The 24,770-nt window shown below is 35.3% G+C and overlaps 1 long non-coding RNA gene across 1 annotated transcript in view; it reads right to left on the minus strand.

Annotated features, from left to right (window-relative positions):
* LOC143694404 (uncharacterized) overlaps nucleotides 1-24,400 on the minus strand; it is a 90,461-nt gene extending 66,061 nt beyond the window's left edge. Inside the window, exons 1-2 of the long non-coding RNA XR_013182867.1 lie at nucleotides 24,344-24,400; nucleotides 24,182-24,252 (exon numbers count right to left, since the gene is read on the minus strand). This is a non-coding gene — a long non-coding RNA (uncharacterized LOC143694404). The remainder of the gene's footprint in view (nucleotides 1-24,181; nucleotides 24,253-24,343) is intronic.
* Nucleotides 24,401-24,770: the final 370 nt, after the last annotated feature.

Consider the following 24,770-nt stretch of genomic DNA (forward strand, 5'->3'; position numbering starts at 1 on the left):
AGCATATAAAGGGATTTTGTGGCGCCAAGAATATATTTTCATGAAGTTTTCCAATCTTGGGTTAGCAGTATGTGTCCTCCTGTGCAGTTTAGAGATATCTGATTGCTTTCCTAGTCTCCAAAATTTTTCCTCATTCCCAAGAGATATGCTAAATGTAGTTGGAATGCTTTCATCCACTCTTAAAACAGGATCTGGTTCTAACAGGGAGCAGCTTTACAGAGAGTAGGGGGTGATCACTCAATCCAAAACTGATACTCTTTTATGCAGAGATCATGAGTGTAATAAATCTTGTCTTGAATTTTAAGACTATTTTTTATGCAGAGCATCAAGGTGATAAATCGTATAGATTTCTGCAAAGACAGTAAGGAAAGAACCCTGGAAGTTGTAAACGTAAAGAGCTTACAATTAATTTCACCCCCTCCTTTACAGTTATTTGGTTGAACCTTCACTCACTAAATTTAACTACATACTATCCCACCTGCATTGCACTTGCAGCCACTTTGGAATATGCATCTTATTTTGTTTCAGTTGCCACTCATGTAGGTTTCAGCTTAGCACTGCTGTTTGTTTGAAAAATACACTGAAACCCATACAGTGGCCAAATCTATTTGTTTCTGGTGTGTCATAGTTGTTTCTGTGGTAGTCAAGACTCTCAATTCTACATTAAGAAAACAATTCTTAATTACATTTGATATTTAACTATTCTGGGTTTTCATTCCTCTTCTGAGAGTAAAATAGTAGATACTATTTTGTGAGTTTTAAACACAAACCTTCACAGATATCAAAGCAGAGGCTAGCATGATTCTCTTTTTCCAATAATTTCAATTTTTAAAGTTTATCATGAACCTTACCAAACTGGTCTTATAAGCTCCTCATCAAAAACATAATGAAGAAGGAAGACAGATTTAAGAAACAAAATCCTTAATAAAATCTCCAGTGTAGGAACTTTAAGCACACTTTTATATTGTGCAATGTTTAGCAGGCATAGACAAGGAGCTTTTTTTCCTTAAGACTCTGCATTTATTTTTAAGTGCTGTCTCTGCTGCTTTTAAGATAGGGTAGCTGTCTATGAGTCTGTGATTTCCTCCTGTGGAGCTTTACAAGCTGTTGACATTCTCCTGTAGTGAATTGTGGTTGGTTATTCAACACCGCTTTGGTAAACCTTAAGATGCAAAAAAACCCCATAGTGCTCATGTGGTTTTGGAGAGAAGTTGTTCTGGACATGCAATTACTTCAAATAACTGTTGTCTGCTACTAGGAAGCATTCCTTATCTCTTTCAGCATGGCTGGATAAATTGCACTAGAGCAGTCAAGGGCTGTTTTTGTCCTTGCGAAGATTCGTGCTCTTACTGTTACACCAGCTCCTCATCTGCCTCTCAATCCCTTCATTAAATCTGGGTTAGCAGCAATAGGCTCTTACTAGAGCTGTCATTTGACATTTTCTAAAGTATTTTCTGGGGAGATCTTCGGATGATTCACCTCAGTAACACAGAAGAATTTCTCACCCTGAATTCCCAAAGCAAGTATCCTTGCTCACTCAAGAGCAGACACTTGATCATGGGTCTGCAACAGCAGCTGTTCTATAATTAATCCTAGGTTCAGCTGATTCCTAATTAATAATTAATGTTGTGTTCAGCAGTTTACTTTTAGCAAGAATTCAATCATTTAGTTTAGTACAAGGAATGCAATCTGTCTTTCTTACATTTTGAGTGTTTAATCCATGAATAAATATAAAATAATGCGTTTTCAAGTAACTGTGTTGTTTATATTAGGAGTTAGGAACAATCAAACCAACTATTTTAAAAATAACTATTTTCTACAATATCACTTCTTTTCATATCCCTTTTCAAAATGGTCAGTAATTAAAAGTTATCAGTTAAACTTCCAAAACAGTTACCATTCATTAGAAGTTCATATAAAAATTGCACTTATTATTTTTAACTCTTCTTATACTGTTAATGAATTTCTGGTCTTGCTTTCCCTATGTCTTTCCTTAATTCACACTGGTGACAATTTATGGTGAGTTTCAATATCCTTGTTGCTCTCAGATGGATTGATACTCTTCATAATCATGTCTCTCCACCCAAGCCCAGCTGGACAAGAGGAAGAGTCTCTAGTAAAGGTGGCCTCTGGAGAATTGGAGTGTTTGATTAATGTATGAGAGGTTTTTCATTCTTAATTCAGAGGTTCTAGATTCATTGATTTTTTTCCATAGAGAAAGAAAGATAACAGTATTTTAAATAGCCAATAGGAAATTAAATGAAAGCAATACATCTAATCACTGTTCAGATACCTGTTTCTAAGGGAAGGCAAAATCCTTGTATTTCAAGGTCACATTATTTTGATCTGTTAGAGTAGTCCATCATCAATCACCCAAGGACTTCCCTGTATATATTTGTCTAACCAACATCTGCTTGAATAAATGAATCTGTGAATCTCATCCTGCCTTTAAACAGATGAGAGGGAAGGAGATCTGATCTCCTTTATGTAAATTAAATGCGACCTCTGGGCTCTTGGTAAGGTGCCAATGCATCCTTCAGCTGAGCAAATATTGGAGACCTGATCTAAGCCTATATTTTTTTGAGGCTGTTGCACGTTAAGAACGTATTTATTTGTGACATTCAATTCACTCAGCTTTCTGAAATCAATGAAATAATCCTCATTGGAGAGCTCTGGATAGAGAATATAATTCCTTCTGGCTCATAAAGGGATATGTTGTCATTAGCAGGTTTTGTGGATTCTGTGGCTTTCTTCATTCAGTCAGCGGCACGACCAGCTCCCCAGAGAAACTTAGTTTTCACTTACATAAATAGGTGTGTTCCCTGAAGAATTTCTACAGAGAACTGTTATGGGGAAAAGCTGAAATCTTCCCCCATATTGCCATCAAGAATGGTCTTAAGAGATGCATATCACATGAACTTGCTTTTATTTAAAGTGGAGCACATGGACATAGCAGTGAAAAATAGATACATTTTAAGGAAAATTACTAGATATGTATGACTTTATGCTATTTTATGTTTATATATTTAAGAGCTTTTACAAATATATATCAAAACATTTTTCAAATAAAAACTCCCTAATGTGTCAAAAATTAAAGTTGTCATTTTCAACCTGCAAAATTTTCTAAATTTTGTACTAAATCATTCTGAGCTTGTTTTGTGAAGGCATTACTAGCCATGGATCCCATGTGCTAGCTAATTATAGTGTGGACGTGGGCTGAGAAGTGTCCTGGCATGATGCAGATAGAACGGCTTTCTCACTATTCTTTCTGAAGTATTTGCTTCATCTCTCACTCTGGTTACATTATACCATCTGCTTTCAGTTCTTTCCAATCTTGTTTGATAGAGGACAGGAGTATAGCCACTTTTGGAAGAAGGAAAATGTCAACCCCCAAATCTTTCCTGTGTTAAAAAAAACCCACACCAAAACCCCAGACCAGGGAGGGCAAGCAGTCTCCTAATGTATTACATCTGGCTTATGCATGAGTGCCTCCATGCACATGGGGCTTGGGGTTTTTTTGACAACAGTTCTTACCAATGTTCTTTTTTGTATCTATAAACACTTCCAAAAACTTTTGGAAAGTCTCTAATGAGACCATATAATTTTTTTCTCATTTTTCTATATCCATATTGGAAATTGTATATTCGTTTGAATCAAATATATACTACATATATTTCATATAAAGTGTACACCATATAAAGTTAAAAGCATCCATGCTTTGACTTCTCTAGCAGTTATTTCATCAATATGGTTAAGTGGCTTTAAGTGTAATCATTCAGAACCCTAAAAATCTGGTCTTAATACTGCATCTTGCAGAGAAGAATGGATGCTATTTTCAAGCACTTACTGCAAATTCAGTACGCTGGAGTTTTTCTCTCTGCTCCTGTAAAATTATTGCATTTATCCCACATAATGTGAATTGTATAGTTCACATTGCGGTAATCTGCCAGTGGTTAAAATGAAGACTGAATATATACAGGCACTTCCCAACAGTAGATAGAATGGGGGAGAAACCAAAACAAACCATTGAGTGAGTCTACAGTAATATTTTTTTTCTGTACTATATAAAAATAGCTTTTTCTGCTCTCTCCTTGTAGTATCCTGAGTTTTAATAGTTTTTAGATAAAACTTTGAATTCTGATTTTGAAGTATAAGATGTCTGCAGTGTTCAAAAACGCTTCTGATCCCAGAGAGGAAAGGGGATAAGGATAATTCTGTAAATCTGAAATGAAGGAGCATTTCTCCATCAACCTCTGTCAGTTCTGTGATGCCAGTTAAAGCTGGGAGTTCATAGCAGTCTGGTTCTGAGAGATACCAATCTGGCATGTGACAAAACAAGGACAAAAAATCAAAGGTTGGTGAAATCAAATTTTGCTAATAAGTTAATATTACCAAATAATAAGATCACCACCATAGGCATCTAAACAGGTGCATATGTTTTATTTAATTGAACTTGAGAGGACTTTTCCTTCACAGTCTTTAGGCATTTGAATCCAAGGGTCATGTTGTATTCACATACTGCAATTGAATTATCTCAGACTGACCATAGGGTAGAAGTTGACTATAGCTACCAGAGAAGCACTTTGCCACACATCAGGTATTCTGTTAAGATTGCCTTGGCTCACTTAGCTAGTGAATGTAATGTAATTCAAGCTAGTTTACCCTAAGATTATTACTCTCAATAGAAGCAAAATATATTTAATTGTCATTAATAAGGGAAATTTAAAATATGTTTTGGGTTTTATAAATTTAGTAGGTATGGGCTGCCTTCAACTCAGATTTGTCTTTTGCCCAGGCAAATATGACTGCATTTGTACATTATAAAATATATTAATTTTTATTTCTCAGACTACTTAACGAGTATTGTTTCCAATAAAATACCAGTGCTTCATGCTGAATTCTGTGAGATGTTTTAGCCGTTTCTAAGGAAGGGAAAGGTCACAAAAATTTACTGCATTATACAAATGCAATGATGTCTCCATATGCAGCTTCTCTGCAGTGACATAAAGAATAGTGCTAGCTGAATTTTCTCCATTGTAATTTTATTTTCCTTACTCTGAAAATCATTGCCAATGGCAATAGAAGCTATTAAGGTGCTTAGAGTGTGTCTTGTATTTATAAAAAAAGCATAGCAGATCATTATTTTGCTTACAGAATCATAGAATACTTTGGGTTGGAGGGTGATTTATTGACATAAACACATAATGTTTAATTTTTACTTTTCATTTTAATGCTTGAATACCAACATCCTTGCAATTTTTGCCATTTACATAAAATGGATGGATCTCTTTTTAAAATAGTTTGCATCCATTTTTAAAGCAGCTAAGTAGTAGAGACATTATCAATGTGCCATTGAAACACAATATCTGGAAAATGTCTGTAAAATTTATTTTCTTCAGAAGTACAGTTAAGATAATTTTTCTGGAAGTTTACTAATAATATTTTTCATTATGAAGTGTGAAATTAAATATTATTCAGGTAGAAAATCGGTTTTAGGGGGAAAACTAACATATGTAAATTTAACTTATTTTGGTTTATTGAGTCTCAACATGCCACTTCTGTGTGTCCTGTTGTCCAAACTTCTCATATTGTTCTCATATGGGTTTGAATTTAGTTAAAGCACACAGACAGTCATCTCAGTTGGTACTGATGCAACTGCTTTGCTATGTTAGAAATTGTATTGCTCCCTGCTCATTTTCAAACTCTAGAGAGTTTTACATTATTCCCATGCTTTTAACTTAGATAAATTCACATTTGGATACAGCCAACATTTATACTTGGTGCAGAGGCCCCCATATAAATTTTCAAAATCCCTTTTTCCTGCAGTAATTTTTGCACATATTCAAAGGAGTTTAAGCTGTGGAGGAATACACCAAGGGGACACTGCTGACCTGTGCCAGAGCACTCAGGCGTGCTTAAAATCTCCCTTGCCTTTGAAAGCCCACCCAGATCCTGTGCTCAAGAATGAGCGTTGTGCAGAGAGGAAATCCTACTACTTCCTCTAAATTGCCTCTAAGAAATTATTAAATTCCTTGATTTATACAAGCAGATTTTTTTTTTTATTTTTTTAATAGTGTATTTCTTTCCTGCTTTTATCTTTCCCTTTCTCGGTGTGTTTTATTTTGAAGTAAAACAGAAACAACCTTTTCTGAGTGTTTGGTAGGTAATTTCAGTGCAAGCATATGTTCAGCATGCTCATTTTTAATCCCATTTACCAGGGGACATCACCACTGGGCTCAGGCATCTGTAGCAGCCTCCACCCCTTCATGTCCATCGCTCTGCCACGAGCGCACGCGGCAATGCTCAACAATTCCGCCCTCTCCCAAAAGCTGGGTGTCATGCTGCTGCTGATTTATTTGGAGCCATTGCCTGTACAGGACAGCAGCTCCTGTTGCTCCCTCAGATGCCTTCAAGGTCGATGTGAGCCGGGGACAGACCCATTTTGAAACGGTGTGGCATAACAAATGGAAGTGTCCCATTTCAGCAAGTCGGCATGAAGTTTATTCCTGTCATTGGTGTCACCAAATCAAATTTACTCGCAAAAGTCAAAGCTATCAAAGCCTCCCTTTTTTCCTTGCTTATAATTCAGGAACTACAGAGCCATCTACTGGTGCTTTTTAATACCTTTAGGTACAACTTGAAGGCGTTTGGGAACAAGATAAAGGGGTCCTGAATCTATAAGGTGGTTCATTCAAACTAAACTGGTGAATTTTTCCTTTGTGATTGCAGCTTTAGAGTGAAAAATTAGGACAATAGGGCAACCATGTTTCACCTGTGAAAATTCATAATAAGTTAACTGATAAAATAAGGACAAGTTAGAGAGAGTCATAACAGTGAAATAATGAAGCTTCAGCAGGGGCTGAAAGGGCTTCAAAATCCCCAGTGTGTATGTGTGTGCAATGATTGCTAATGACAGATATTCTTATTAGGCTAAATAGCTTCTATCTTAAAATGTAGTAAATATAGACTCCTTGACAACCAATTCTGCTACTTCAGGTAGTCCGTACTGAAATAAAAATAATAAAATTTGAGGGCCTTCAGTGGAAGATAGGCTCTTCTTTGGGCACAAAAGAAAAGGTATAGATGAAGTTTCACCCAATAATCAGCTTCACACCCTTAAATAAGCATCACTGCAATGTCACTGTTGTTTTTCTGTGCCTATTGCAGAGTGTGCTCTGGTAGGTCTGATTGAAACCCCACATTCACATGTCAGGGCCTGTTCAGTGAAAAACCTACCTACATTAGTGAAGTTTAACATCAGGGTGACTAGTTAGGACCACTGGGAGGGACTTCTGGTTCAAGGCACCAGTGAGGCATCTTCCTGCAGGCCACTTTCTCCTCTGGAGAATCTTTGCAAATCCCTCCTGCCAAGGATGCCAGAATAAGGAATGCAGCTGAGGAAACCATGTACTTCCAAAGCCACTCCGTGTCTTTCCTTTGGATAGATCTACAGCAGTATATAAAATAAATTGAGGATGATTTCTTATGTGAGACCGAGTGGCACAGCCAAGCTCACACAGCAATGCACTTTCTAAAGCAGAGGATTCAAATACACATTACAAACAGCTTGTCCCTGTCCTCCCTCAGGCCCATGTACTGCCAAAACCCTAAGTTATTGTGAAATAAAAATATATATTTTGCTCAGACCTGAAATCATGTATGGTCTGTACAGTAACCAATGGGCATCCCAATCTCTGTTGTGAGGATGCATGGAGGTGTTTGAGGGGTCAAAGTCTGAATTCCTGTCCACATTTTCATGTAGGACATGAGAATCAAACTGGTCTGACCTTGTTTTTTTACATGTGGAGAATATCCTTGATATTTGCTCTGTCTTGAATCATGCCTGCATACTGCCCTTAACAGAATGAGCAGGGATGAGCAAAAAACCTCCTTTTGGGAGCTTGGTGGCTGTTAAGCAGTTCTGAGGATTGTGGATCAGTGTTTAGGCACATGATATGTGGGTTCTTTTGGTTTGTTAGTATGGGCAGGCAGAATTGCTGGAGCAAAAGTAGGTCAGACAATGGTTGTAAATGACAAGGAGAGAAATGAATTATGGAGTGGAGAGTGTAAGTAATTTGGCACAGAGTCAGAGAAAAATTGCAGTGAAAGGTGAGGGTAAGAAATTAAGGAAAAAGTAGCTACCAATTGTAAGACTGGAAAGGACATAATAAGGGGACTTGCACAGATAAAAATGAAGAAATAGAAGGAAAAGGCCATAGGGTAAGACAAGAACTGCCAGAGGAAACAGAAGGGGTCTAACTGAATTCAGCATATAGAGATCTCTAGTCAAGCCTAGAACAGAGATATTTGTTTCATTTATCAGTAGACTTAAAAAGGCTTTTCCTACCTTCAGGACAAATATTCTCAAAAGCAAATCATGGCACATTAGCTGTGTGGGAAATAATATATTTGTCTTTTCTTACTACAAGTGCTTTTGCAGCAAAGCTCTTCAGCAGGCCAATGCAAATAATCCATCTATTGGCAAAATATTTAAGCACTTTTTTGTTTTGGACACAGACATAAGTTTCATGTTAAGGAGTTTCATCCCAACTATGTGTTTTATTTAAAGCTGTGCTTATGCACTTTCCTTGAATGAGACCTTTAGGTGTTACTTGGCTGTCTGTAACTTATTTCCTTTATCTCTGAATCAAAAATCCGTGACAACCAGAGACTGGTTCAAAAAAACACTCTCCTCAGAAATTTGACTGATTCTGGAAGGTCCAATTAACATCATGCATCTTCCACTCAGATCAGAGAGGGCTGGACAGCCTTCTCAGGGACCATCTGTGTTCAGCTAATGCTCTTTCAACAGCACCACGCTGCCAGCACTTGCAAGCAGGGGCTAAGGAGGAGGTGGGATTGCACTGGAGAGTCACAGTCCCTTTTTTATGCCTCCTTTCACCCCCTCTGTAATCTCAGAAGACACATCTACAGAGATGCCAGGCTCTTCCACACAGTCCCCACCAACACCTGACCTGCTGACTGTTCTTTCCCAGGGGAAGCAGATAGATGAAGCTCTCTCCTACTTGAACATGATGGATTTAAAAGGGTTTAGCACTGGTTTCACCTTCTGTACATATGTATAGCTATGATTAAATCATTACAATACATATATAAAGTTATGATTAAAAAATTGAAAATTATCTCGAGCTTTTCACTCTTTTACACTTCACTTTTTTAAAATCTGTAGTTTTCTGGATTTTATGAGACAAATTGATCTGAGAACTACAAGGACCATGCTTCCTGTGGCTGCTAAAGAACTGCTACTATGTGCCACTAGAGACAAGAGGCTCTCTAAGGGGGTTTATCTTCACACTTTTGTACACTTTTAAATGTTCTGAGAATGAGTGGTGAAGTGTTATTGGATTTGCTAAATATACCCATATGCTGGTATCTGCAGCACAGTTAAAACACATCCATCTACTTTATTGCTGTTGACAGAACATAATATATAATGAAAAGAGAAAGAAAAAAAAAGCCAAAAGAGGAATAAAGCCCCATCTTAAAGACTTCTTTTAATGAACTATTTAGGTCATTGTAGGTGGGTTTTACAGGAGCTATTTATTTGTTCTTATAATAAAATTCAAATCTATAAAATAATTTTCTAGGGTGAGATTCCAGTGTTTTCCTAATACAATAACAAATGACTTATATTTAATAATACTAGAGTAACACTGAAAAGCATGAGCAAAGCTTTTTCCAGGCTATGAATGGACATTAAGAAACAATTTTCCCACTACAGAGTAAACTGACAAGACAGACTACCTGTGCCACAGACTGAATATATTTGTATATTACATTTTGTTAAAAACAGTCAGATAGAGGTGCTTAAAAAACTGAGAATTCTGTTTCAATCCTACAGTTTTCTGGACTGGCATTCATTGACACTACACATGGGCAATATAATCATTAGTAGTACATATGAAAACAGTTATCCTTAACACTTTTATGTTAAATCAGTTGCAGGTGAACAATCCTACACACCTCCACTTAAGGCAAGTTAGGGCTGATCACCAAGGTACCCAGTCACCAAAATGGAGGTGGCCAGGGTTCAGAGCATTTTGATGAAGAAAACTGTAGCCCAAGTATGGATATTCTTTTTTCCTTCATTTTCCTTACTCATTTTTTGTTCTGCTCAATGATTTCTACAAATTAAAGGGGGTGATCTCACCTGCTTTTGACACAGTTCTTCTATTTGGGAATGGACAGGACTAGTTCTGTTTTCACCAAACATCTTCCCTGCTTGCTCGGCAGAGTTACCCCAGCAGACATCTCTCACTGTACTTTCTTTGTTCTTACCTTGTAGATTTTGCTACTTCCTCAAAACACTATTTTGAAGGAAATATACCACATATCTCCATTTGTTTGCTTGCAGTTATATACCACCTCCATATTTAGCTGTGTTTAAAAAGGTTTATTGCTGCTTCAGGTATTGGTAGCATTACTATGTTAAAAAAGGTCTACATACTGTCATATATTTTAATGTCCTTAAATCTGCATTTATGCCCAAGGCCAGAGGTATGCACAGGCAGGTACAGAAGGTTCCATGTGCAGCAGTTTTTTCTTTTCATTTGCAGAACTGGGACTTAATCTGCACTTGCCTTCTGTGTTTTCTCTCTCGTGGGAGAACCTGGAGGTTGGAAACTGTAGTTTTGTCTGGTAGCTACCCACCAAATTTGTAAACACTCAGGGGAAGCTTCAGTCAATTAGAACATCTCCAACCAACAATTACTCCAATAGTTTTTCCCCTGAATCTTCTCCTTTTCTCCTTCTGCTGTTAATACTGTAAAAAGAAATTACTGTCTTTTTATTTCATTATTAATTAATGGTGGGGGATTTTTTTGTTTCTTTTTAATGAAAAATAATAATTGTAAGTGATTTTAATTTTCCTCTTAATCAATCAAAAATCATATTTTATTTATATTTCACTGCTTCTTTTGACTAGTGTATTTGTGCACCTGGAGTCTATGCAATTTTTCTGAAGCTGGGAGAAGTATTGAAAAATTACAGAATATACATTTTTCATTCTGTAAATTTTTTATAAACTTAAGAGACAGGATGCCTTGTTTTTTCTAATATATAAAGCAATTTTTGTTTTATCTGTGTAAATTCTTAAGAAGAGATATCATCATATTTAGGAGACAGATTAAGGCCATGATCAGATTTGAATTCATCATGTATCTCATGATACTCCAGGGATTCTTAGAGTAGAAGCTGATGGGACTAAGTCTACACTCCCATCCTGATAAAATGAATATTCATGATCATGAAAAATTTCATACTGACAATAGGGTTAAATTCTGTTAATATTCAGAACAGTTGGGCATGAGGTACAGCTGTTAAAGATTTCTCTTGTATGCCCATGTATTTTTAGCACCACGACTAACTAATATAGAAAAGGAATATTTTGTATAAACAAAAAGAAAAATCCTCAGGTGGTATAATTTGGCATCATTTTGTCACTTTCTTGGTATATAACCCAGCTTTCATGCTCCTGGATCAATTTCCAGCACCTAACTTAAACATGAAAATGAGAAGTTGGTAGGAAAGATCATTAAGCAGCCTAACAATGGAGAGAAAATAGGATCCTGCAGGACCTTTCAGTTTGCATGTGACACTTTCTCTTTATACTATAATCCTTAGAAGGAAGCCTAAACTTAGTGAAGGTGTAAAGACAGATTGTGAGTATGACCAAATTTAACTCTTCTCAAGATGAGTTGTTCCAACGACTCATGAGATATATATATATTTAAAGATATATGTATCTCAAATAAATAGTTAAAAGCCTAGTTCACCTCTAGTTACTAAAAATAACAATAAATTGTTTAATATTTTTAGCAACTCTATTTGTTTGTTTCAGTCTTTTAAAAAAGCAAAACATGTTTCTTGGGGTTTGGGATTGGAACTAGTTAGATGTGTATTCAACCTGCCTTGACACTACATCTTGGAACCAGCATAATTGCTGCTGATTGAGTTCATCCTACTGAAACAAAAAAAAAATTATGTTAAGCTACAAAGATTTGTATTATGAACAAGACTGAAAAAGCTGAATGTATATTCACTGGATGCGAAGGAACATCAAAGCTATCCATGCAACAGTTATAAAGTTATAACAGAGATTAAATCAAATACAAGCCCAACCCTAAAATTTAAAGATGAATAAACAGATATTAAAGAGATTGTTCTCTCAAAAATTAAGGAATTAGAGAACAAAGAAACTTTAGAAATTTCATTTCTCAAAGGCAAATAAACCTGAAATATTTAAAGCAAGGAACTATCACAACTATGAGCTCTATCAATCAGAAAATGGAAGCTGGAACAAAAACTATTAGTCAAAGTGAAAAGCTAGAGATAAGGTTTCAAGGTGAAGGAAAATCACCACAAGCAGGGGCAGGAGGTAAAACAGAAGGCTAGGTCTTACCAGCATATATTTTTATCCAGTCTCCTAAATAAGATGACAGGATTTTTTGTATTTATGTGTTTGTTCAAATACTTGGATTTGCTGTTGTGGTTATTACATTTAATTGAGAGTTTACTTCCATCATGCCCCAGTGCAATCAGTAGAGGTGGCATCTATGTTAAACCAGAGAAAAACAAAACAATTTTCAGCTTCTCTCCTCTTCCCTCTCCCTTGTTTGTTAATTCGAGCATCTTGACAACCAATACCACAATCTGTAAACAAGTTTTATTACAAACCAGCAAAGAGTTTAAAAGTATGCTTCTCTCTAACCATGCAAGCTCTTTTATGTCTTTAATGATTTTTTCCGGTTTGATTTTAGCCTTAATTATTTACACTGTAAATACCTAATCATTGATCAGATTATTTAAATGAATTGCAGCCTTCCACATGGCAGAACAATCAGTTCATTTGGGGCACTCCTTCATCATATTTTATCTTTTACTTAAGTCTTATAGTATTGTTTTTGGAGCCCAATGGATACGTAATTCTTTTTAAATAGGCATGTAACAAGTAACAGCCAGAGAAAGCCATAGAATATATTATTGGTATGGGCTTTTGGATGAACAATATTGGTTTGCAATTGTAAGATTTGCACTCATTTTCATGAACAAAGTGTCAGTTTTCAGAATACTGTAAAATAATATACAATAAGGTATACAGAGTAACAGCATAGCAACTCTATTTATTCATTAAAATATTCATGAGGGATTTTTGTGCTATCAGAAAAGTTCTAACAAGAAATGTAAAGCAACATTTAGGATTAAAATTATAAGGGTAGCCAGTTAATGCACATCTAAAATAACAATTGATATATTTAAAAAATATTTTACCATGCATATTAGCTACGATAAAATACAGCATTCACTTTTTTCACTGTAGCATTATACTTACATTATTAGTGTATTCTTGTTCTAAATTTATTTGCGGGATTTTTTTTTTAGTGTAAATAGCAAGTTTTGTATAACTATGGGAGAGGGCTTTAACTTATGCTTATATGAATATTTATACAGAAATTCTGAACCAATTTCTCCAGGTTTACTTAATACAATATAGGACAGGAAAGGATATTTTCAGTCAAGTCCTGCTCTTTTCTCTCACTGCAGTATGTTCTGCAATTCCTTTTATGTGTATGTATATATATATACATATGTACCAGCTCCAGTTTTAAAAGTAGTTAGGTTTTTAATCTCTTTGGATTATGAACTCCCATTTGGACAGGAGTCTTCAGTTAGATCTTTAGTATATTGCCCAGTCTCTACTTTTGCACTCTAGACAGTGTTTAGACGATGTAAGTTTTTGTGATCTAAAGGGATTAATCCCATTAAAGTTATCTATAATGCCATATCTATCCATAGCTACACTGGCTACATTAGAGTCAAGATCCAGTTGACACAGTCAGAGGAGTTTAAGGAATTACTTCTTTGTTGAAAGCAGGCATATAATGAAGGATGAATCAAACTTTAAATGTGGTTATTCACATGTGCACTCCCTCATTTCAGCAGTTAAATCCCACCGTCTTTGTCTAACATGCTTCTGAGCAAAGGATCTTCTTGGTATAATTGCTTCCCTTTGCAGACCCAAAGTAAGTTAAGATGAATTCTAAATACTTTTAATTGATCTCTACTTGCACCCTGTCACTCTCACACTTTTTCTATTTTTATTCCTAGAAACCTGATCACTTGAAAAATGAATAGTGTAATAGGAAATATTTCTGCTGTACAGGCAGGCAGCAGCAACACAAGGTTGGCAGCAAAAGCTTTTTTTCATTTTCCCAACATTATTTGGATATTCACAAATTCAAGCTCTTTAGTATATTGAAATATTCAATTCAGCTGACACCTGCACAAGTGCTACTTTAAATTGCCATATCTTCTGGGGTAGGTACATCAAATATATTGTAATGGAAATCTTCCATCCACTCTCAGTTAACAAGCCTGTGGGGATAATTTTCAGGACAGAAAAAGGTAAAAATATCCATTTATAAGAATAACTGAGGCATGAGGGCAATAATACAGTAATTTAAATATTCTAGAAATAGTATGTTCCTGCCCAGAATTTTCCACTCGACATCAAGGAGCAAGAGCTGATGGCTTGTAGGTATACAGATTCAGATTCTGATATGGCAACATAGAAGTCTGTGAGAGTTTTCTTGAGAATCAGAAGCAATTGTGTATTTTCCACAATATTCTGATATTAACCTGAAGCTCTTTGTGGAATTTTGACTCACAAGAGACTTGCTTGTGAAGAAGAACTAATAAAAATTTTGATGGTTCTCTCCATTCCTCAGCTAGGGCACAGAAACCCTTATGTTTCTCCAAGGCTTCTGCAGCATAAAGGTTTTAGAATTTCTTTGAATCCCATCAGTACCTCAATATTCATTTTTGCAAATATCAAGTTTACGTCCAAACTGGTATAAATACATCTAGCTTGGTCTTTAATATTTGTTTAAATATTTATTGCATTTCTATTTTTGCCTGTAATGCCAAGAGACCCTTCTTTACTTTTCAGTAAGCTTATAAAAACATTTATTCTTTTTCCTTATATACAATATCTCAACCATCACAGGTTACTCCAAAGCCTAAAGCAAATGTTGGTGGGAACACTGCTCTTAAAAGTTATCCTTTAAGTTCATCAAACTAGATACTCTTATTACTTATTTAAGAGACATTTTGAAAACATTGACTGACACTGAAAAGTATTTTACTAAGTAAAGAATGCATTGAAATTTTTGTAACTAATGATAGTTTGTTTAATGTGTGTTTTTAACATTTTAATATGAGTTGGAAATACTCATCCAGTTGCAGATTAATAGTGGGGTGCATTTAATATTTTATACTTCCCTCATATTAGTAGAGGCTAAGAACACAGAGACTTGCTTTAGGCTAGTTTGTTTAACCAGTGACAAATCTGTTATAATAAAATATGGATGTCCTCTGGAATTTTTAGAAAGAAGAGATGGTTTCTCCTAGATGCACACTAGGTAATTACAAGAGAAAATGAAAAATAAAGTGGTTTCTTCAAAGATGCACTGCTAACTTCATATATTTAAAACTCCCATTTCCATGCTCCTTGACTTCTGCTATTATGAGAAAGTCAATAATATCTGGATTTATGTTTGTCACTCATGAAGAAACATTTTTTTGGCCAAGTCTTCATTTATGTTTTGGCCAATAACAAATGTTCAAGTCTTATCTAACATTGGCATGTCTGTATTTGTAATGGTTTGTAATGGTCCAACATTAATGCAAATGAGTTGACATTTCTAGAGGCAATTGTCATCTCAGAAAACTCCAATTAAAAAGTGCTTAGGGGTGTAAGTCACTGAAAGGTTTGTCTTCCCTTTAAATGCTTACTTTAAATTAAATCTACAATGCTTTAAAAAAACCCAAACAAACATTTTCAAATTCTTGAGGGATGCAGGCCTGAAGGGATGCAGGATGACCCACTGAAAAAGTCTATTTTAATAGTAACTAGTTGAAGATATCTTTTTTTTAATCTGTGGGGTTCCAAATTACAACATTGGAGATGAAAAATATTTTTGTCCTAATCATGATCCTAATCATTGTCCCACATGAAATTCAAATTCTTCCTGGGTTTCAGTAATACATTCTAAAAATACTCCATTTAATTTATATTAAAAATTCCTTCCTTTTGATGACAATGGGTTAATTTTACCACGTATTTCTCAATAACAAATTTAAAAGGCTCAAAGGACCTCTAGACTCAGAAATAATCAATTTTTGCTGCTACTGAAATGTGAAGGTTTGGTTTTGGGTTTGGTTTGAGTTGAAACAAAATTTTTTGTAAATTACAGAATTTATTAAGAGATAGGAATTGTATTTCTCAGTGACCTCAAACAAACATATCAGACTTTCCAGTTTTCTAGTTGTCTGGCTTGGAAGTCAGCACTAATATATTATGTAGTCAAGCTGAAATTCACAGCATCCACTACTTTCATTCTTTGTAACAGATGGATGAAGACATTGTACATAAGTATCCTTTACATTGCATATCTAGAGCTGCCATTATTAATTTTCTGGTGTATTAAGACCTATCCTGTGAGCAACGTAAATTGAAAATCAGTATTATATTTAAATGCTGTCCTTACTGAAACTCATAGGGGCATCAAAGGTAGGAATGGCACTGAGGTACCCAGCTAAAGTATATTTTGGTGGGAATTAGTCAGAATTAGCTACTTGAATATTTTTGATGGTCTCGTTCTAAGTTCATACACATGTGCTGATTTTGAAGGACTTCTTATACCCTAGTAATGTGGCTACATGAATGAACATGCTGAACAACTGTGTTACAGATGGCACACAGAGCTCTGGAACAAAACCACAACCCCTTCCATGTATAGATACAGGACTTAATACTTCCTTCTTTTCTTGGACTGAAATCTAACTTTTTGCACCACTCTTTCCCTATGTAATTTCTGAGATTGGTAGAAGGTTATTGTGAGGTCTTTTGTCTTGGTGTACAGCCCAGCTGTCAGGTCTGAGATAAGTTTAGCATCAGAGTGGGCAATACACATCACCTGGAGGTCAGAATCGTGCTCCATGCACGAGCCTGGCTGCCCCTGCTCTGCCTGGGGCTCTGTCCCAGCTGCAGAGAGGCTGCACTGCCCCACTGCAGAGCAGTGCTCAGCACACTGACCCACTGAAGGGGCTCAGCAGGGCTAAGGGACCTGCCTTTCCACCCCAGCACTCTGCAAATCCACTGCACAGATGAATTGCAACAAATGTCCTTTGCATCCAGAAAAATAAACTACAGCTAAGGTCTCCTGGCTGATTTTGAAAACCAGACCACATATCTAGATTTACTCCACTAACCTGATTGCCATTTAATGATCTTTCAAACGCAAAGGAACCATCCTTCTCTTCAGTTTACTTTTCATTTTGTCTGCATTACAGTGATGTAGTAAAGTCCTCTGAGATCAGCTGAAGGGACTTCCTGCATAAATGTATTTTAAATTGTATAAATTTTCAGATGGTATCCAGCTTTGTGTTGGCAGCCCACACCAGACAAGGGTTACTGCAGGACACCATTTTCAGCAGTTTCCTTTCATTCAAAGATGTTATACTATGGAAACTGCTCTTTTGCTTCTCTTTCACCATATTGTCTGGCAGCATCTGTAACTTCAACACTATTCCCTTATGCTAAAAAAAAGGAAAGAAAAAAAGCCCCAAACCCTATGCTGACTCCAGTTTTGCTAATGCACATAAAATAAAATAACTTTCTGTCAAAGCATGAGAAGTCTTTTTTCTTCCTCTTTTCTATTCTCCAAGTAGCTCGTCCAAAAAATATTATTTTTAGACAGACAGATTTTTAGATGAGTGCACTTTGCATTCATTTAACACACAAAATAATGGAGGGATTTGCTACAAGCTGAGAGAATATTAAAAGCTTTTAGCATATCCTTGTAAGAAGCTTCAAACCCATTGGGTATACTATGATGATCACTGTTCACTCAGCAGTCACTGTCTTTAACTCATGAATAAAGTAATGCCCTGAAATACTCTCAAGAGCCTCATTGCATTTCTGGCCATGAAGTCTACAGTACTTATCCCAATGCCTCCCATGTCTCATCTTTTAAGGATCTTAATAAATGTCTTAAAAAACCAGGATGAACTTCCAAAGAAAGGAACGGAAAAAGGGAAGCAACAAAATAACAATAGTAACAATAGTGTAATGTGATAATCATGCATTTCTTGGTATGTGAAATGTTTGCATTAGCAGAGCCAGGTGTGGAGACATGAGATATGAAAGTCAAGTGTGCTTGGCTTGAGGTATCAGTGACTAGGGAAGAAACAGAGCTGATTGCCATTCATCCAACACTGAATTGACTGCCACAGTGAAATATTTGGCTCAGACCCTATCGTAAATGTTTACTGAAAAAACAAACTAACCCTATTTTCCAGAATACCTTAGAAGTAGTTTTCACATAGCTGACCTAAGACCAAATCCAATACAATTAAGTGCTTAAAAGTTAACTTGCATTGTAAATTTCTTCAATCCTGTGATGACATCCACAGCCTAAAGTTAGTTTATAAAAAATGAGGCTAATTTGCTGTAAAGCATACAATGTATGAATTCATAACTTACTTGCCCTCACTTTTATCTTTACTAATGAAATCACACAGGTACCTACAAAGGGCAATTTACTCCCCCATAGGATCTGAATCCCATTATATATATATATTTATATTTATATATATTTTTATATATATATATATATATATGCTTAAAGGATTTCAAGTCTACTGGCTGGTATTCTGAGTTGGGATTTATCTATAAACCCCAAAACAAAGCAGAAGACACCACAGTAGAAATTTAATTAATTAATTAATTAAAATTAAATTAAAGTAAATTAAGTCCTGCCATCCTTAAGGATGAAAAAACTACTCTGTGCATGAGGAAAAAATATTATATTATGACAGCACTTATTAGCAGCTGATAGAAGCAGTGTTAAGTTTTTGTGGATGAGACAACAAGAAGATATTCAGATCTTGTCCCGTGGAAATAGAAGAAGAATTGTGACATTTAATAATGAAAACTATTTTTAGACTAGTTTTTTCCTTTCTCTGCAGAAAAATTGTAAAACCATATTGATTTTTAAAAATAAAAGTATGAAAAAAATAAGCCTGCACATCAATGTTTTAATGAAAACCTAAGTTTTTCCTCAAAGAGGTAAAAAAAGGAAAAGCAAATTCTAGTAGCTCCACCCACCCATCTTTCATTTGTAAGCAGATTTGGCAGAGTCATTAATCCATCATTAATGGTATGTTCAGAGGTCGTATTATTAAAAAGAGAGCCAAGAAAATAGAATGAGAACAGTAAATGCCTAATTTTACTGTGCCAAAATTTGAAGTCTCACAGCATTCTACTGGGAAAAGGTTGGTCTCAGAGTTCCACCAGTCTTTAATGCTTTAATATTCTTTAATGAAGTAAGGATCATTTCAAACTGTATTTGAGGTGACAGTGCTTTAGAATATGCTGGAAAATACTACTGCAATTAACAAAGTGATTGTAAATTCTGCATGCAATCCAACACTGTTTTCAGGACAAGCTGAGCTTTTATCATTACCAGGTGGCAGGATGATCTATTTCCTTAAATGAAAACGTTTCATGTGGGTAAACATTTTATCAATATATACACTATTTGACCATTATAGTATTTAATTTTTTTAAGTATCTTCTTCTGGTTTTTATATGTTTCCCCAGTCTGCTTAAGAATGACAACTAAACAAAAATGTATTTAATACCCCACGTTTTTTTTTCCTTTCTCATCCTATTGAGATGAATCATCTTATCATCTGAATATATTTACACCAAATAAGGACCAATGTGATTGTTATCTTAGGCAGTAGCAAAAATTTTTCTTCAAAAGGATGAATTCAAACAAATACTTCACTCTGAGATCGTTATATTAATAAGTGACTTTTAGATTAAATTCTCTGCCTCAGTTATCATAATAGCCAGTCCATATTTATAGTCATTGCAGCAAAAATTGTTCAATTTATACTTCTGCACGTTCATGGACATTTACACTTCAGGAAGTTTTTAGAAAATCAAATCACACTAATAAGTAAGGCACAGTTCCTTGGTTTAGCGAGTTATGGCCTAGTTTCTCCATAAAATGATCATAATGACCCAATTCTCTCTAAAAGAAAAAATCACAATCACTTCTTCCTTCATGTAGATTTTTCTCTAAGGATTACTGCACTTGTCTTTCATATAAAACACATGTTTCTTGTAATCAAATAATATGATGACAATTACTAAAAATATATCTCCTGCTTATAATTTAATATAACAAGAACTTATCAGACTGTATGCTGTAAAGATTGTAAAGCAGTTCTATAACCATCACTATATGTAAATATCTTCACCTTGCTAATGAGAGTTTTACAATTAAAAGCTCCTATAATATATTTTGTCATTATTTTTGACACAATAGGAAGAGACCTACAATCAACATAAAACTACGTATTATAATGGGAAATTTACTTTCAAAGCTCATTAAGTTTTGTTTTGAAAATATATGCTAGTTACTATATTTCAGTTACATTTTAAAGACACTACTTGAAAACATAAATCAGACTTTTATCTATATTTGTCTAGAACTTAGTAATGTTATAAAGTGCTCTGAAGAGAACTGTGATTGAATGAGTTTGGAGAAGGATCAGTTCACTTCAGCGAGCATAAATCCGTGAAATATCATCAGTTGGCTCATTTTGTCATGTTGAGTGCTTTTACTCAACTTAATAGCACTTTATGCTATTGTTTACAGCCTGATGTTACTCTGCTTTTAGGCCATATGACACCACTTTCAGACATTTCTATTCATCAAGCCTACAAGAGGATATATGTCTAAACCAGTAAAGATGCCAATGGTAAGACACTAGGCAAATGTTTTCCCATATAGAGGAACTGCAGAAGAAAGAACAGGCATACTTATATTTATTCAGTTCATCTTTCAGGAATATTTTCAGTGAGAAAAAAATATCCAGTTAATCTTTAGATAGGAGGCACACACACCACCAACTGATACTGTTGTTTCTTTTTGACACAAAGTCATACACATTTTCTTGGCGCCATTAGTACTGAAACCACTGCATTTTAAAATGCTTTGTCTCTGTTTACATATTGTTTGTGTAGCTGTGCACACCTAAGTGACCTCTCAGCAGGCCATCTGAGCCTGGGCAGGTGAAAGCATTGAGGAAATGGCCAGTGGGAGGGAGGTACAGCTTGTTACATGTGACTACTCCAGAAACCACACCTCCACAGATGGCATGCAAAGGAAACAATTTTGTACGACCTCTGAGGCAGAGAAAACAATCTCAGTCCTGTTATTGAATAAAATAATTTAAAAAAATATTCAAAGGCTTGGTTTAGCAATTTGACTGACAGAAAAACTAATCCAAATGTTTTGGTTTTTGGACACTGAAGAGATACACCCACATATGAGAAAGGCATAAAGATACAGTGCTAAGATAATAAAGAGTTTCTAATAGCTTCTGGCATATCTAACAATGTTTGCTCATGCCTTTACTTCACTAATGCATCAATTCACAGCACTTTGAATACTTTCTGTTACTACTCTCCATCTCATGAAGATGAGAGTAGAATTGAAAAAGGTTTAAGCAGAACAGTAGTGACAGTAAAAAAAAATGTTCACTATAAAAAAGTAAAGATTCCATTTCTAAAATTAAATAATGGAAAGAGAAATTGTGTAGGTCTTCAAAATCATGAATGACACAATAGATGGTCATCAACTCTTTGTACTCTCTTGCAAATTTGGAGCAATGGAGCATTGGATGAAGCTGATGGAAGGCAATTTCCAATAGAAATTATTCTTGATATAACAGGTCATTGAGCTATCCAGCTCCTTTCCAAAAAACTGTGTTGGGAACTAAAGGTCTGTTTTGGTAACCATGGCAAGCATATCTCCATTGTTAAAGGGTTTTGAGCACAATAGCCATCCTAGAGGTCAGAGAGCCCCAAACTGAAATTATCTGGAGTCTGGGAAATATTAAATGGATGGAGCATCTCTGAGTGCTGGGTTTGTACTCTTCTCTAGCCATTTACTTTAGTTGTTTTTCAGGATAAATAAACAGGATCCTTTTTTGTGGTGTCTTTGGAATAGTTTTTCTGATTGTTTGTTTTGTCTGATACAGGGCATCTGGACTATTCTTCTAGTTTTTATGTTTTCATTCTGTTTTTTTAATGAAAAAGAAGAGGGTGAAACCCATTATTATTTGAATTTTTCTGTCTTCCTCTAACAGGTATGTAATTTAGAGCTAGTCCAATTCCCAGTTACCAAGGACTCATTTTAGAGACCTCTCAAAAAGTTTTCAAAGGAAAAATAAAATACTACATCTTAAAACAAATCTCTCAAAAAAAATTCTGGTCATTTTACAGGAGCCGGACTTTCTCAGTCTTTTTTAAAGAGGAATACAATTGGTTTAAGCAACATTCTGGATTTTTGGTAAAAGGGTAATTCATACTTTAGAGTATGAGTGAGGTAGAGGACTTCTATCTACTGCTTTAAAATTAGTTTTCCAAAATAGATCACTCCAGGCATATCCAAGAATAAAAGTTCATTTTCCCAATGAAACACAATTAAGGGATATTTTTTACAAGATTGTGGCTTGGGACATAGGAAGATCAGGGGTTCTGTGTAATGTGGATGAATTAGAAGCAGCTTTTTAGAGAGAGAACAAACTTGAAAGTTAAGAAAGGTTTTATAAGGAGATACATCAGAGGATAGAAAACAGTATTTTGTGGATAGAGTTCAAATTCTAAGAGATTAAAATCCTGTGTAGGATATCTGTCTTTCACAGTTACTCTGGCAATTATTACAGTCCTTGACATGATGAAATTAAGACAGAAGGGAAAGGCAATGAGCCTGGCTCAAAGTCCAGTAGTCTGTGAGTCTCATTTCAAGTATGGAAACATTTAGAGCATTTTAAAAATTGTTTAAGATTCCAACTACTGGAATAAATGTTCAGTAAGATTTCAGTTTCTATCGAGTAATTATGGCTTGTTCAGAATATGTTGCAAGTTTGGTTCTATGAATTGCTTATCTAGAGGATTTTTTACTTTAATGTGTTTTTAAAAATTCAGAAAATCTTTTTAACATGCACACTATCAAAGCTAATTAATTTTAATAGTAACTGTTTAACAGCAAAAAACGTGATTTAATCAATAAAACAAGATTTGTTTGTTAGATGAAATCTAGACAGCATTTAAAAATGGGGTTTAGAACTCATAAAGGTTTCAAAAATATTTCTGATTTTAAGAGCCTCCATGGATTATAAGAAATGCAGTTTTCGCTATTATCAGCCTATTTCAGAAGGTCTGGGGGTAGGCTTAGTTGCACTAATTTCTCTGGGATTGTTCACCACTTCTTTACAGCTGGACCCCAAATTTCTGCGTTGCTTCTGATAAAAAAAACCCCAATGCTTATGAAATTCTGTGCATGTTACAGAAGCACTGAGCTGGCCACAGGACAGACTTTGCTAATCAGAGTGTCCCTGTTCTCACTTTTATGCTCCTTACATCAGAGTTATTGCAATTACTCCAACATGCACTCTTTAAGAAAAGTGAGTACTTATGATTCTACAGCTCCCTGCCTTTACAATTTTTCTTTTTTCATCAGTGTGCTGTAGCAGACAAAAAGAGCCCTTTGTTAAATTGTGGAAATAAACTCCAGCCAGTACACTGACAGGTGGTGGGACAGCCTCACTAGAAAAGAGAGGCTGTGATGATTAGAGTGGGGTCTGGAATCTCTGAATCCCCTATAACAGCTGAGCTGCATGATCTGCATATGAAATGTAGCTTTTCTGTCTCACTGGAATCTCCTTCCATCCTGTACTCGGAGAAAGAAGGAACTGATTATCTGAGGTAACATTAAAAATTACAGTCTGATTTCATATATTTACCTTATTTCACCCAATTTTTTCCTGATGTTTTATAGCCTTTACTCTTCGCCCTGGTAACAGCTTTTCAAAGCTTGTTTGAATATTTAAAGAAAGAAGTGTCTTTTGAATAATGAAATCAAATCTTCTAATTCTTCTTCTCCCAAGACTACAGATTATTTTACTACAGTTTGGGGTTTTTTTCTCCCCCAGATGGTAGGAATTTGAAGCCTGACAGAAGAAATGAGGACTTAACCTTTCTTTTTAATCTCCCTATAAGTACAAAAAATGTCCTTACCTCTGTCTCTGGAAACACTTTCTTCTGTTTTTCTTTGGAGATGAAGAGTTACCAAAAAGTCAGTTTTACTCCTGAAATATGAAAATATTACCAAAGGATTTTTATGAAGGCGAAAGTATAAAAAAAAAAAAATACTGTGTCTTTTTTAAGATTTTGCCTTACATGCTACTAGCTGTTCTGAAGTAAAAACGTCAGCCATGAAAGAAACATCCTGTGGATTTCACACAGGGAGAGATGACTGAGGAACATTTTGTCACTTAATGTGCTAAATCATTTCTGCCTGTAAAGTTCTCTTTATTTTATTATTTTGAAATTGATAATATCCCTACAAGAAATGGTTTTTCATAATATGTGAATATCACAAATTTCAAATTTGCCAAAAAAAATCACCTGATAAACCTCCATTTACAAATAGTTACAGTAATGTGCATTGTCTTTCATTTTATCCACTCCATTCCCACGTTAGGTCTTTTTCCTGCTGCTGAGCAATTTTTTTCACTTTTTTCTTTTTAGACATCATCATCTAGTTCTAGTATTCGAGTTTAGATCAATCAACCAGAACTATCAGATTTTGCAAGGAGAAGCTGAT

This window comes from Agelaius phoeniceus, chromosome 6 (assembly GCF_051311805.1).
Source record: "Agelaius phoeniceus isolate bAgePho1 chromosome 6, bAgePho1.hap1, whole genome shotgun sequence".
In the NCBI taxonomy this organism is placed as follows: domain Eukaryota; kingdom Metazoa; phylum Chordata; class Aves; order Passeriformes; family Icteridae; genus Agelaius; species Agelaius phoeniceus.